We start from the raw sequence: 15,307 nt of genomic DNA, 5'->3' as shown, positions 1-15,307 counted from the left end.
GAGACAACTCTGCCCCCTTGTGACACAACACAAACCCTCAAACGTGCTTGATGACTGTGGAACTGCTGCCATTGTGAAAGCTCTGATTGTACCTGACAGTTTTTAATATTAGTTCTTCTATACTTCTAATTCCCTGAAAAGATGTTGTTGTTGTTGTTCTGCCTCTTCAGATAATCTGCTTGCAAATATCTGAAAGATTTGCGATGGTTGTAGAGACCCTGGAGGTTTTACTGAGGAAAAAGGGAGTGTGGGGTTTTTTGAACTTATATTAATACGTCTGGGAGACACAATAACAAAACAGGCAAGTCATAAGAAACAGAATGGTTTATAGTTAAAATAATGAGGGGTATTAGCTCTTGTGTTTTGCTTTGTTTTTTTAGGTGACATTGATATTATTTAATTCAGTTTGAGTTTATTTGTATAGTGCTGAAGAGCAAGAGATATGCTGATGTGCATACTATTTTAAACAAGAGATATAAATTCCAGGGCGATGCAGTGGCGCAGTCGGTAGTGCTGTCACCTCACAGCAAGAAGGTCGCTGGTTCGAGCCTCAGCTCAGTTGGCGTTTCTGTGTGGAGTTTGCATGCTCTCCCTGAGTTTGCGTGGGTTTCCTCCGGGTGCTCCGGTTTCCCCCACTGTCCAAAAACATGCGGTACAGGTGAATTGGGTAGGCTAAATTGTCCGTAGTGTGTGTGTGTGTGTGTCTGTGTGTGTGTGTGTGTGTGAATGTGTGTGGGGATGTCATCCTGAGGCCCTAAGTCTATGCAGCACCACTTATTCGATCCAAGACCAGCGACGAGATGATGCCAAGGTTTCCATATCTTGGACCAGGCCGTATCCTGAGCAGCTACTGTGGTGGACATGAAGGAGTAGAGAGCATGAGATTGATTCCTGTGACGCTCCAGGGACAGACGAGCCCTTCCAGTCGCAACCCATCACTGGGAAACATCCACACACACATTCACACACACACTCATACACTACGGACTATTTATCCTACCCAACTCACCTGTACCACATGTCTTTGGACTGTAGCACCCGGAGGAAACCCATGCGAACGCAGGGAGAACATGCAAACTCCACACAGAAATGCCTACTGAGCCGAGGTTCGAACCAGCGACCTTCTTGCTGTGAGGCGACAGCATTACCTACTGAGTATCCCTTAGGTGGAGATAGAGAATAAAGGGAATAATTAGCATAGCTGCTGTTCATAGTGTATATAAACAAGATGCAGAATTCTGTGTGGGGCACATTCATGTATCATACCGCTAAGTGATGCACTGAGTGTATGCTTTACTAAAAAGATAGGTCTTTAATCTAGTTTTGAATTTGGAGAGTGTGTCTGAGCCTTGAACATTATCAGGAAGGCTATTCCAGAGTTTAGTAGCCATAAATGAGAAGGCTCAACCTCCTTTACTCGACTTTGCTATTCTAGGTACTACTAGAAGCCCTGAGTTTTGAGATCTTAAAGAGCGGGTTGGATTGTAGCGAGACAGAAGGTTGGTTAAATAAACAGCTAGATTAGCCATCACTACTGTATATAACCTGAGAAGCAGCCTTACACACATATTTTACTTAAGGCTGCTGTCTTTTGTTGCTGTTGTATTTGAATTTGAGGATGGGTAGATGGTAGTGGTTCATGGTAGTGTTCTTGTGTCAAAAAAGGCAGCCAATCTTTGAGAAAAAGTATAAGTTCCCCTTATTTACAAACCCCCTAATGGTTCTAATGTTGGAACACAGATTAAATATTTGTAATGTAACATGAAAGATTTAATTTCTCCATTTAAACTCTATTTACCCAAAACTCTGACACTTCAAAGCAGCCATAATGAGATATGAGATAAATAAATACACACGTAAGAGTCAAGGGTTTAAATCCAAGTCTCTTCTGAGGAGAAATGATCACTCAATATGATGCACAAATTTAGGCTTGCGTTTAAATATTAATCAGCAAACAAACAGAAGTTCAAATCTTTTTGATGCTTGTGGTGGGCAAGAATGAACATCCTTGGCTCTCACATTTCAAGAAAGCTTGAATGCTGTAAACATTGTTCACTAATAAACAAATATAATTTAATAGCATTACTTTTAAGCACAATACATTAACATTTTAAGCGATTTGAGGAAAATCGACTGTTAATGGACACAAATCTCTTGGTTTTAATTAAAATATAGTAATATCAATATTAAAAAGTGCCTTGTAAGTTTTGAATTACTTGAGGGTGAGAGAATTATCATTTTAGGTGTGAATAAAATTATCTCTTTAACTCTGTAACAGTGTATTATCCTACAATCCTAGGTCCAGAAATGCAATGCATGTCTTTTTTTAGAAGTCTGTGCGAGATGCAACAGTTAAAAATGACCAAAGGGAAAAGAAATGTCTTTTTTAGGCCTCTTAGGTGGAACATTGAGTCTTGTATTAGTCACATGGCTATCTGTGTTTTATTAGGCTTAGGGCATAAACAAGAAAAAATACATTTGTTCTTCTCAATAGGTGGTGAGGAGCCAGCAACTTTCAGAGGGAGCAATTTAAACGCAGTTCCGTGCCTTTCTAATGTAAGTTCATACTGCAGAGTTCTGACCACAACACATATTTCAAAGTGCTTATTATGAGAAACCTTAATTTGCAGCTATTAATGGTTCACATACACTCAAACCATTCTTTTTTATCAAGCTCATATTGTTAATTTTGTTAGCACTTAAAGACGTTATGATATTCTATTGATAATGATAACATTTGATAAATCTGACTTGCTGGATATTAATCTCACTGGTGTCTTCTTTAGAGATGATTTACATCTGAAATGATAATTGCTTCCACATCGATAAACTTACTGAACTGCAAGCAAAACCAGTGGTCTATGGCAGTGTTTCTCAACCACGTTCCTGGAAGACCACCAACACCACATGCTTTTGATGTCTCCTTTGTCTGTGAAACCCATTACAGGTCTTTTAGTCTGTGCTAATGAGCTGATGATCTGAATTAGGTGTGTTTGGTTACACATGGGAAAGGTGTAGAGCTCGTGGTCCCCCAGGAATGTGGTTGAGAAACACTGGTCTACAGAATTTGTTAAATGAAGATGCTTTAAAGTGACCTTAAAGGAAATAAATTCACTTGATTCAGTTCTTCTGTCCTCGCAACTATTCCTTACGTCTTTCCCTCGAATCCTGAAGTGGTGGAGCTAAGACGCAAGGAAAGAGTAATGGGGAAAGCGAAGTGAGGAAACAAAGATGCACAAATATGAATTGAGAAGCACCTATTGATTTAGGCTAGCAAAAAAGTGCTCCCACTGGACCCGGAGAACCACTGAATGGAATTAAAAATTATTTTTAAAAATTGTTTAACTCTAGAAAACTTGTCATATCTCAAATAATGTAAGTGTTTTTGTGGCTATAAGTTGTTGTTGTTGTTTTTTTCCCAAAGACTATATAGACTACCTCACAAAAGTTGAATCGCCTATCCAAGTGTATTATAATTGTAAGTGTAAGTGTAATTGTTTAGGAATAACAAATAATAATTTGAGTTGATCATTTGGTATCAGAAGTGGCTTAAATAAAAAGCAAAGACCTCTAGATTACGCTTATTTTACCTAATTTCAATAAAGTCATCTGGAATGGCAAAGAAAGTGTTCTTGCAGGACTCCGAAAGTTCATCAAGATTCTTTGGATTCATCTTCAATGCCTCCTCCTTCATCTTACCCCAAACATGCTCAATAATGTTCATGACTGGCGACTGGGCTGGCCAATCCTGGAGAACCTTGGCCTTCTTTGCTTTCAGTAACTTTGATATGGAGGCTGAAGTATGAGAAGGAGCGCTACCCTGCTGAAGAGCTTGTCCTCTCCTGTGGTTTGTAATGTAATGGGCAGCACAAATGACTTGATACCTCAGGCTGTTGATGTTGCCATCCACTCTGCAGATTTCTCGCAAGCCCCAATACTGAATGTAACCCCAAACCATGATTTTCCCTTCACCTTAACTGATTTCTGTGAGAATCTTGGGTCCATGAGGGTTCCAATAAGTCTTTTCAGTTTGTGATGATTGGGATGCAGTTCAACAGATGATTCATCTGAAAAATCAACCATCTGCCACTTTTCCAATTAAACAATTAGAAGTCAAGTTGTTACTTGTTGCTCTTACAACTAGGATCAACGACAAGACTTTTGTAGTATAAAGTGAAATGTTTATTTTGCAGCTTGTGAATTACTAAGTTTCCCAGAGATAGATGGGTTGCGGCTGGAAGGGCATCCACTGCTTAAAAATGAGCTGGATAAGTTGGCAGTTCATTCCGCTGTGGTTTGATAAAAGGACTAAGCCGAAAAGAAAATGAATGAATGAATTACCAAGTATAAACCAAAATAATAAACCAAGTTAATTCATTTGTAAACATTTGTATATTGTACTGTATATGCATTATTTTCAGCCTGTTGGTCATGTGTTTATTTTGCCCTCCAGCTCTGCCCTTGAACACTATCAAGAAATTGAAGGTGATGGACATTTTGTAGACTATCTTAAGCAGAGAAGAAAACTGGAACAGACACCATGCTTAACAGGTGTGATTTATCACAAAGTGACAGAAGGCAATGTTTGTCGACTAAGCTTTTTTTAAGAATGATCTACACCACTCCCATTCTTAGACATCATTCATTATTCTAAATGAAAGAATGTGAAAGGTCACACAGAGAGTTATACATCAATAGGAGACTTAAAAAAATAAAAATGAAGCCAAGTTGAAGTGGGCAGGGTTAACAATGTCATTTTCTGTCTGGATTAATTACATTAACGGTATCCATAGAAACATCCATCATTTGTGAGGATGAATCGATTGCAGAGAAATCAAAACATTCTTTATGGAGCCATGATGAGTCTAGTATGAATGGTCAATGTTGAATTCATTTTCATGTTTTTAAGTGTCTTCTCACAGGAAGAAAAAAAAAACAGCCATTAATGCCATCACATGCATTCAATGCTGAATTGCAGCATAGAAATAAGTGGAATGGATTGTTTAAAATGGTTCCCTTCATATGAGCATTTCAAGACTATTTTTAGAAGTTTGCCACTTGAGCAAACAACGATAATAATAATAATAAAGACTTGATTCAACAAAGCAAAGTCCTCTTTAAGTTCAATTCCATAATATTTATAATAATATTAGAAATAGAAATAAATGTGGATATTCTAAAAGTAAATGCATTTTAGTTATGCTTTGTGCCCAAAAGTGTCCACAAGGGAAAAATGAAAGAGCCATAGAACCCCCTGTCTCTGCAAATAGTCAGGAAAGAGGGTGAGTCCAGCTTTGTTTAGGTGGAAGTGTCGAGGGGCGAAAGAGGAAAGGATTTGCATGAAAATGGGAGTTTCTTTACATGCGCGCTGATTTTCAGAGCGGAAACACAAACGAAGGGGAAAAAGACAGTGACTACATTTACATGGACATCAATAATGGAATTATTTGTCTTAATCTGAATAAAAAATAATAAGACTAATGTGTTGACGTGAATTTCTTTTTGAATGTTCCTTTCATGATATCGTTTTACAAGTTATAGCACATAATTCAATGAATGTCATTGCGTTACCACACTAGCCATGTTTACTCTGGAGAGTTTCATGTAATTTTGGGTATTTAATTTTTAATTTGTCAATATTATCTGCAGTTTGGCACTTTCACTTTTATTCAGGAACCTTTCATTCATGCCCTTCATGCCAAACGAGATATTGGATGCGAGGAACTGCTGAAAGAGTGTTGTTTTAATGGAATTTGATACCGAATGCCGAATGGGAGAAAGAAAAACTTTCGCATTTCTCGGTAAATGCAGAGACTGGGTAGGTGCAGAGAATAGCCTCAAACAGCCGTCTGTGTTTAGACTATCCTGTCACAAAATGCGGCAAAAATCATATGCAGTGAAAATTTTACACACCAATAATAGTTTGATTAATGTATTTACATTCAGAGAGCAGCATTTACAGTGAATCTTTAAATCCATAAAATTGTAGTAATATTACTGTAAACTTAGTAACTAAATCATTTTGACTTTAAAAACTAAAAGAATACTGCTAATGATACTAACTAACTTTGCCATCTGAATAAACTTTAACAAAGAACACTGATCACACACTTACTAAAGCTGTAAAGACAGTTCAATTTTTTTTTTTTTTCAAAAGAAGACGGGTGGCAAATTCAGATTTCACCATTTCCATATTCGAAAAGTTCTTGGGTAAAACAATGTTCCCTACAAAACTATATTGTGTCGCGTGTTAGCAGACCACTGTAATCCACAAATGTGGGCCCACACACAAGCTTCGCTCTTATCATGAGGAAATGGAAACAAAACCTTCGTTGTAGTGCATTTATAAAAACAATTCTTTTTCATCAACTTGTTTTAATTATGGTTGTCAACACAACATGGCGTCTCTCATGCCGTCTGAACACTGTAACAGGTAATAACAGTCTTCGGAGATATATCATGCATATTAATGCAGTTGCACCTCATTCACAATAGAGCGTGCTGATTGGTTCAAGCCAAGTCTTTCTCATGAATTAATGCTAAAAACTCAAAGATGTCACATTGTACCAGCAGACATCCTATCTCCACTTTGGAATTTACTCAACAATCTCATGGCCCTGACGTAGCTTTTAAAATGATTTCCCAAGCGGAAGAACGAATTTGCTCGAAAAAGCAACCAATTTTCACTTTTTAGTAAAATATATGTGTCCTAATAGTGTTATTAGCAATGTGGGGCATATATATGACTGTCAACATCAACAACATCAAACAAAAATGAGTTTTGGTCTTTTGTGATCTTTAAAGGTCTGCAGTATAAGGTATGCTTGGGGGTTAAAGCGTACACTAATATTTGATTAAGTATAGTAAAGCTAGTCAAGCTACAGCACCATTCAAGTTTTGATAATGATTGGCTGCCTCCAAAATTGCATACTTCCATACTACTGTATATAGTATGCTAAAAACAGTATGCGAGACGAGTAGTTTGTTAAAATTCATAGAGTTCGAAAAACAGTATGCGAGAACTTACCTGGATGACCTATGTAATACTTCCTTTGAGATTTTGAAGTTCGCATCTGATGGACTCTACACTATCCCATAAAGCTTTGCGAGAGAATTCATGAATGGGAGTAGACGCAAAATGCGTGGGTAATGTGATCCTGACAAAATGGTGGATATAGTACATCCAATTTTCATTCATACTACTCACATTCATACTATATCAAACGGTTTAGTAAATTGTAATTTTAAATGTAGTACCTACTGAGTAGTAGGCGATTTCAGATGCAGCCCTATTCTTTTGTTGTATAATTATTCCAGTATGAACTTAATTTTGTAGCTCTTATTCCTTTTTACCATCACTGTCTATATCCCATTCATTTTCAAGTGTATGTGAGCATTGAATGGTTATGTGCTTGCGTGTTTTTCACACACACACTCACACAAAACCCAGCCATTAATGGCATCACATGCATCCAATGCTGAATTGCAGCGTAGAACGAATCGTCACGTTACGGTGGATCAAGCCTCCCTCGGAAGCGGTCAGAGTCGAGCAGGTTCCCTCTATCAGAACAGACCTTTTAAAGCCCTGCCTTAGGGTCCTGTCTCTGAGACGATTCGCCTGAGCAGAGGAGACACGTGGACCAGATCCAAGAGAATCAGCACAGAGTGTGTGGCGCTGCAGTCTGACACATTTTGTGAGCTGAATTCTAAAGCACCACCTTCAAAGGTTGACAGACTTCAGGGCATCTGCCGCAGAAGCTCTTCCTCTGGAACATCTCTATGGTGGGATATCTTAGACTGACACACTGTTGATTTATGCTTTCTTCAGCTCAACTGCTCAGAATGACAGGCTTTACGTTTGCAAGACTCATGAGCCACGTGACTCTCCACACTCAATAAGTCTTTGTTATGTGATTTGGGAGCTCACTTCAGTCGGGTTAGCCCACATTTCATTCGGTCAGATGAGGACATTGCTGGGGTATATTGCTACTGTATGGTGGACTCACTAAATACAATTTCATGCACTCACTTTATTGTTGATTTGTGTGTTACAAGTTTTAAACAAAAGGAGACAATGTCTGTGACAATGGTGATTAACTTGAATGCAACTTTTTTTTGTTGTTGTGCATTTAGAAAATGATTGACAGTCATTAAAAAAATATCTAATAACCTTCCCTGTCAAAATGTGTTTTCCAATTTTTCTGCAGGATTTATTACCTGCTAAGTCCAATCCAAGCTCATTCTGAAAACGTAATCCCGCGGACGTTTCTGGAGACAGCGGAATACGTCCCGGGGGGTACGTACGGCTGCGTTTATTTTTTTCAAGCGAACGCTGCGGGGCAGTGTGACGCTGTTCCCTTTCGCGCTTGCCTTACCTCCTTGTGGAGGGCTTCCCCGCTGCAACCTGTTTGTCCACTCAGCTCAGCGTGTACGTCGGCAGGCTCGAGATGCAGAGACGAGTTGACCACGGCGACCGGTTTCGAGTCCGGGGAAGAGCAGTTCCAGCAATCAGGTAAGACAAAAACAGAATCCCAAAAATTAAGTAAACGAGTTTCGTAACAAGGTGAGAACGCGGCAAAATCCGAAAACGTGGTAGAAAAAAAAAAATCAGGGCTTTTATTTTTTGGATGGCTTTTGTAAACTGTTGCTCGGGTTTAGGGAAGCGAGCGGGCGGGCGGGCGGGTCGATCGGTAAAATTGGTTGGGTTCAGGGAAGGAGGAGGGCGAGTCGGCCGATTGACCGGTCGGGCAGTCAATCATCCGGTCAGTCGGACAGCGGCCTCCGGCGGGTTCACACTAGTACAGCTCGCGCTCGCGAGAGGCGTCTGAGGTCCGAAAAAGCACACAACAGCGGCCTCTTGCGGATTCGCGAAAACAAAAACTGCAGCCGTACGTACCCGCCGGGACGTATTCCGCGGTCTCCAGAAACGTCCGCGGGACTAAGTTTCCACAATGAGCCTGGGTTGGCTAAGTCTCACCTTAAAGCAACACAGGCTCATTGTGAATACATAGCCCCGTATACATATCTGGAGAGAGCAAAATACGTCCCAGGGGGTATGTTTTTTTGCAGTTAAGGTTTTCACAAATCCACCAGAGATCGATGTGTCCACTTTTTCCAAGGTACGTATAGTTGCATTTCATCTTTAAAATGAACGCTACGGAACAAAATGGAGCCAGTGACGGCTTTTATTTCTTTTCATGTTTTTCTGCTGTTACCAGATTGTCCAGTGGCTCACTGTGTATGCTGGTGGATTTAAGACGAGGAGTTGACAGTGATGACGAGATTCGAATAACGGTTTCAGAAAGCAGGTAAAACAAAAACAAATCCAAACAAACAGTAAATAACGGGGTGAGAACATGGTAGGATCTGAAAACGTGGTAAAAACCAGGCGACGGCAAGGGCTTTTCTTTTTCTGAATTGCTTTTGAAAACACTATCGGTTGGGTTTGGGGAAGGGGGTGTATGTGGGTGATGGGTAGGTCGGTCAGTCAGTCGGTCAACAGCGGCCTTTGTTGGATTTACAGATTCACACGGGAAGAGCAGACGCAAATGACACTCGTGAGAGAAATTGAGATCTAAAAAGACGTACACAGCGGCCTCTGGTGGATTTACAGATTCACACGGGAAGAGCAGATGCAAATGACATTCGTGAGAGAAATTGAGATCTAAAAAGTCGTACACAGCAGCCTCTGGTGGATTTGCGAAAACAAAAACTCCAAAAAAAAAAAAAAAAACTGACGTCTTTTGCCCTTTCCAGAAATGTTTGCCAGGGTATGTATTTATAATGAGCCTGGGTTGACTTAAAGGCATAGCTTACCCAAAAATGAAAATTCTGTCATCATTTGTTCAAAAACTTAAAAATTGAAATCCTTCCTATTGCTGTACTCAAAAGAAGACATTTTGAAAAATGACTTTTATTGTATTTTGTTTCCTACTATGGACGTCGGTGGTTTCCAGATACTATCATCCAGCTACAAGTTCACTTCTAAATGGCTGAAAAAAAAAAAACTAATAAATACTTTGGGGTGGCCTAGTCAAAATCCTGACCTGAATCAAATTGAGATGCTGTGGCATGACTTTAAAAAGGCAGTCCATTGCTAGAAAAACCTCCATTGTGGCTGAATTACAACAATTCTGTTGTGGACCAAAATCTCTTCACAGCACATTAACAGGCTAAAATGAGTAATTGCACAATGCTTGATGGCAGTTTTATTTACTATTTATTTTTTATTTTTTTTTATTTTTTTGCCTAGGGTGGCTCAACCAGTTATTAGATTTAGTGGCAAACACACAGGGCTGTGCATTTTTGTATTTTCCCTTAATAAAAAAACCTTTGTATAAAAACTGCATGATGTGTTTACTTGTATTATCCTCACTGATATTTGCACTTGTTTTGATAATCTGAAACATTAAAGTATGCCAAACTATAATTCTTAACATTTTTCTAACAATGTTTTGATCACCAACAGCTTATTCACCTGATCTGCCACTACGTGAAACTGACACTTATAATCCGACTGTGTACAGTAATTGCTTCGCAATAAAGCCATTTCAAGTTTTGGCAATAATATTCTTTTGTTTATGCCTGTGATAATTATGAGTAAAATGTCATCATTGTGAACCACACATCGCCACCTTGAGGAATAAAGGCAAGTTTCATTTATTAAGTCATCAAATACTTTGAATTAAAGAGGTCAGTTCACCCAAAAATAAAAATGCAGTCATTATCCATGCATACTCCACTTGTTCTAGACCTTTTGGAGTTTCTGTCTTCTGTTAGACACATTATAATTGTTGCACAAGAAAAAATATATATAATATTTATGCAATACATAGTGTACAATGGGTAGCTAGCTACAGTAGATACTTTATACACTTTTTACAAAAACAATACAATACATACATGATTAGAAAACAGACACTTCATTACTGCATACTTCAATGTTTTATAGTTCACTTGGAATATTGTATATAAATAATATTGTGGAATGAATTAATTATTTTAATATATTAAGAAATTAACAAGGGGGAGGCTGGTCAATGACATCCTGAAGATGCCTGTGTATGCTTTTAAGGGTCGAAATGTTACTGATCGATCCATTTTCAAGCTTTTGCTATATTTTTTAACAAAGTGTATTTAGAATATATGCTATTAGATGCATTTAACAACAGGGATGTTCTTTAAAGATTGTCTACTCTAGTGTTATACACCACCATTTTTAGTTTGGGCTATTTATTTACACTACAAATGCATTTTGGGGGCTTGAAAATGCTCATTATTCAAATAAGTTTAATCATATTTTTTTTCGAGAATTATATTGGTATATTCTTCATGGAAACTATAAAAGAAATATTGTGCATTACAGTTTTAGGCATCTGTGAGTACTCCAAAACAACAATGGTGGATTGTGGGCCCATACTGTGTGTGCGCAGACATGTTATGTTATTTTACATCAGCAACTATTAGCCTGAAATACATTTAATGGGACAACATTGTGTAATATGCTGAAAATATTAAATCTATTACAGAGAAAGGTATACATAAGAGAAAGGGATACATAAGTTTACTATTTGTTTATCACGTCCTGAGCATGTACATGCACCTGACATGACTTTTTGAATCTTGAATCGTATCTCACGCCTTCATTTTTATGCCATATAGATTGTGTTTTATTATGCTCTGTGAAATTTGCTTCACAAAAATGTGCCCTATGTTTGCAAAGGATGTTAATAATTTGCACTGCTCCCCTTTGAACAATGTAGGGCTGTCTGAAAACAAGGCAAAGGGAATGTATACATTTTGTAGCTTTGATCAGTCAGGCAGGTGGGAGAACGAGCTTGGATGAAAACATTTAGATGTGTTTAAAGGAAAGAGAGGGGGATGTGGAAAACGACTACACTTTGCGGTGAAAATCTCGACGGACATATTTTCAGGGTATTCATTATCTGCAACTGCCTCTATCCTTCTCTCTCAAGCGGCAATTGGTGCATGATGTAGCATAAACATTTCATTACTTGGCAGGGGCAAATGTATGATATTTATCTTCTCAACATGTTCAACATTTCACATCAAGTGAATCAAAAGATCTCTGAAACTGACATCCCTCTGTTTGGCTGAAATCTGATTTTAGAATCCAAAAATGAGTTATGTATATGTATGTTTTGCATACTGGCTATAAATATATTAATGTATAATGTTACATGGCTACTAGGCCACAGCTATATCACCCTGCTGCCCAAGATTGGTTACTCGCTGAAGCTAAGCAACAAGGAAAACTAGGTTGCTGCTGGAAGTGGTGTTAATGAGGCCAGCAGGGGGCGCTCAGCCTGAAGTCTGAGTGAGTCCTAATGTCCCAGTAAACTGTCATTGAGTAACGTCTTTCGGATGAGACGCCTAACCGAGGTCCTGGCTCTGTGGTGATTAAAAATCCCATGGCACTTCTTGTAAAAAATAGGGGTGTAACCCCAGCGCTTTGGCCAAATTCCCTCCAATTGCCCTTACCGATCATGGCCTCCCAATCATCCCCATCCACTGAATTGGCTGTATCACTTCCTCTCTACACCCCCTAGTCATCGCATCATCCAAGTGGATGCTGCACACTGGTGGTAGTGTGAAGAGACCCTACTAATGATCGTTAAGCACTTTGGGTGTATGGCCATACACACTTAATGCGCCATATAAATACACATTACATTACATTATATGTTTATCCATAGATAAAGTACCTAGAATCACTTACAGAAGCTTGAAGTTTATTATTATTTAAGAAATATTTATACAGCTTTTGAATACATTTCTTTTAAACAACCTTGTTTTACATGCACAATATTACTCACTTCTGACGGCTCAACTACATGTTGCTCAGCTAGAGTATACAGTAGTAGAAGAATAAGTTATTCTAATTGTGACCTTGCACTCTTATGTGAAAAAGTTAGTAGCTCAAAATAATGATTGTAAACTTGTCCTAAAAGGAAAAAAAAAAAGTAATATAAAATATAAAAAAATAAAATAAAAAACACAAATACAACACAGTCCAAATCAAAATGTGCATTCCTATGTGAGTGGATGAATAATTAGCCTACTAGTCATATTTTTGCAGTTTTTAGGCTGGTAGGTATTGTGTTTGTTTACAACGTCAAATATCTGTGCTTATGGTTTGTGGAGTCCTACTATATAGGCATTTGTATAAAATTTATATATATATATATATATATATATATATATATATATATATATATATATATATATATATATATATATATATATATTATTTTTATTTATTTATTTATTCATTTTTTAAATTGGTCGTTTTATGGACACGTATGGAGGTACTTACACTGCCATCTAGTGGTGTCAGAATTGTATAACACTCTACGGTCAAAATTCAAAATGGCGGCGAACACAATGGAAGATCCAAGTGGTAGCGCCATACACAAACGTCCATCAGGTAAGAAGTTTCATATTTCATAATCATTTTTCATAGCTTATTCTGATTTACATATTTATAAAGCCTTGTATATTTGTCATAACATGCAAATTTGATAAAAGGGGTGTAAAACCAGCATCTTTGTAGGTCTCTAAACATGATGTACACGTATGTGTACTTATGGACTGATGCTCCTCGAAACTGCTAATATGCTAGTAAACAAAGAAAAAAAAGCTAACTCTGGTGCAGCTAAAAAGCTGTACATGGTCCCAATAAAATAAATAACAAGTAAATCAATAAATAGATACTTTACCCTATAGCACAAGCTATAAAATAGATATAGAAAAAATACTTTATTTATACTTTATTCTAAAAACTTAGATCAAGGTAAAAAAAAAAAAAAACACTTTAGTTTTCTTTAAATATGCATTTATGTTTACCTAATTATCCCAATGACTCCAATATGATTGGTTCAGTGATTCGTTTGTTCCCAAACCCCTCCTTAGACAACAACAACACACAGTCATTATTAATCCACACAGTGGCAAAAGCTGAACTAATTTTGAAATTTGACAAATGACAGAAGATTGCACAATCGCATTGCTATTTGTAGGGTAAGTGGCACACATCGCATTTTCAACTTGGCTTTAGACGCAATATGAGAATATAAATCGTTAACCAGATACAGTACAAGCCTCGTAAAGTGATTACAAGTAACAAAATACACTTAAATACCTATATTGCAAGCTAGAGAAAACAAGCTGTGTACTGATAAAGTTTCTGTTAGGCTCTGACAAAGTCCCATACATCAATTGTCTTTTCTGATCCTTCCTTTAACAAACGGCCAAGGAATCTCCTGTTGCCGGTTATATTATTGCATTAACCTGAACGGTCACTTATCTTCAGTAATGATCAGTCCCACACACACTTGCACTCCGTTAGTGACTAAAGAGAAAGGCGTGTTCATGTTTTACCAGATCCGGCACTTCATATTTGGTAGTGTTTCGTGTCAGCATCGATACGAACAGACAAAACATCCAGATGAACTACAAATCATTTAAACGACTCTTGAGATGAATCTTTTTTTTTTTTTTAAATCTATATTTTTAAACAAGGTGCACTTTCAGATTTAAATATCATCTGGATGATTTCATTCACTTAGCTGTGCTGCACACTCTATGGAAGGTAATTTCCAAACACCCAAAATAGGGGCTCTTTACAAAAAATAAATAAATAAATAATAATAAATAAAAATTGAACAGATATGGCATTATGAATTGATGGGGCGGGGGCACTTACATCACCAGTAGGTGGTGACAAGTCACTGCAAAAGTTCACTGTAAATTGCTAAACTATACCATATATTATAAAATAACAAGCAATAACTTAAACATTAGTTTCACTGCATGAGAAAATGGACGTGAGGTGTGAGAGTGTGAGAATAGTGTCAATTGCCTGAGTATCATGCTGAATGTGTGAGAGTTGACAGCCTTGATAAAAACACAAACATGCTGCTTTTTAAAAATACATTTATAGAGCATGTATTTTTTTGTCACATTCATATTTAATGGAGCATTTGAGTGTTTTTAAGGTATTTAACCATGCTCATCAATATTTTGTAATAACTCTACGTGCCTTGGTAATGTTGAAGGGAAATAAATAACTTTTTTTTTTAGTTCTTGCAATCTGTCAATCACATGCGTGACTAATAAGACACCTCAACAGACTGTGCAGCATCTTTTTTTCTGCTAAACTTTTTTCACTCAGATGTACTTCATAATATGGAAGAAAAGACTTAAAATATTCAACCCAGCCCTTGAGATTCTTGTAGTTAAATTTGATATTCACTTTTGGCTAGTGAGGAAGTCATTATCAGTTTAT

At 37.5% G+C, this 15,307-nt stretch overlaps 1 protein-coding gene across 23 annotated transcripts in view; it reads left to right on the top strand.

Moving 5' to 3' along the window:
* ikzf2 (IKAROS family zinc finger 2) overlaps nucleotides 1-15,307 on the top strand; it is a 397,036-nt gene that overhangs the window by 266,394 nt on the left and 115,335 nt on the right. For 17 of the 23 annotated variants that reach the window (XM_087265836.1, XM_087265830.1, XM_087265814.1 and 14 more), the window contains exon 1: nucleotides 13,380-13,447. The gene's annotated coding sequence lies outside the window, so the exon portion shown is untranslated. Of the gene's footprint in view, nucleotides 1-2,494; nucleotides 2,557-4,453; nucleotides 4,552-8,207; nucleotides 8,513-8,971; nucleotides 9,120-9,218; nucleotides 9,309-9,523; nucleotides 10,338-13,379; nucleotides 13,448-15,307 lie in introns of those variants that run through there. The other 6 variants (XM_087265822.1, XM_087265826.1, XM_087265820.1 and 3 more) reach the window with 3 other exon arrangements.

Source organism: Danio rerio, chromosome 9 (assembly GCF_052040795.2).
Source record: "Danio rerio strain M-AB ecotype USA chromosome 9, GRCz13ab, whole genome shotgun sequence".
NCBI classification, from domain to species: domain Eukaryota; kingdom Metazoa; phylum Chordata; class Actinopteri; order Cypriniformes; family Danionidae; genus Danio; species Danio rerio.
The sequence above is the reverse complement of the archived record's forward strand: the minus strand, read 5'-3'. Positions and strand labels throughout refer to the sequence as shown.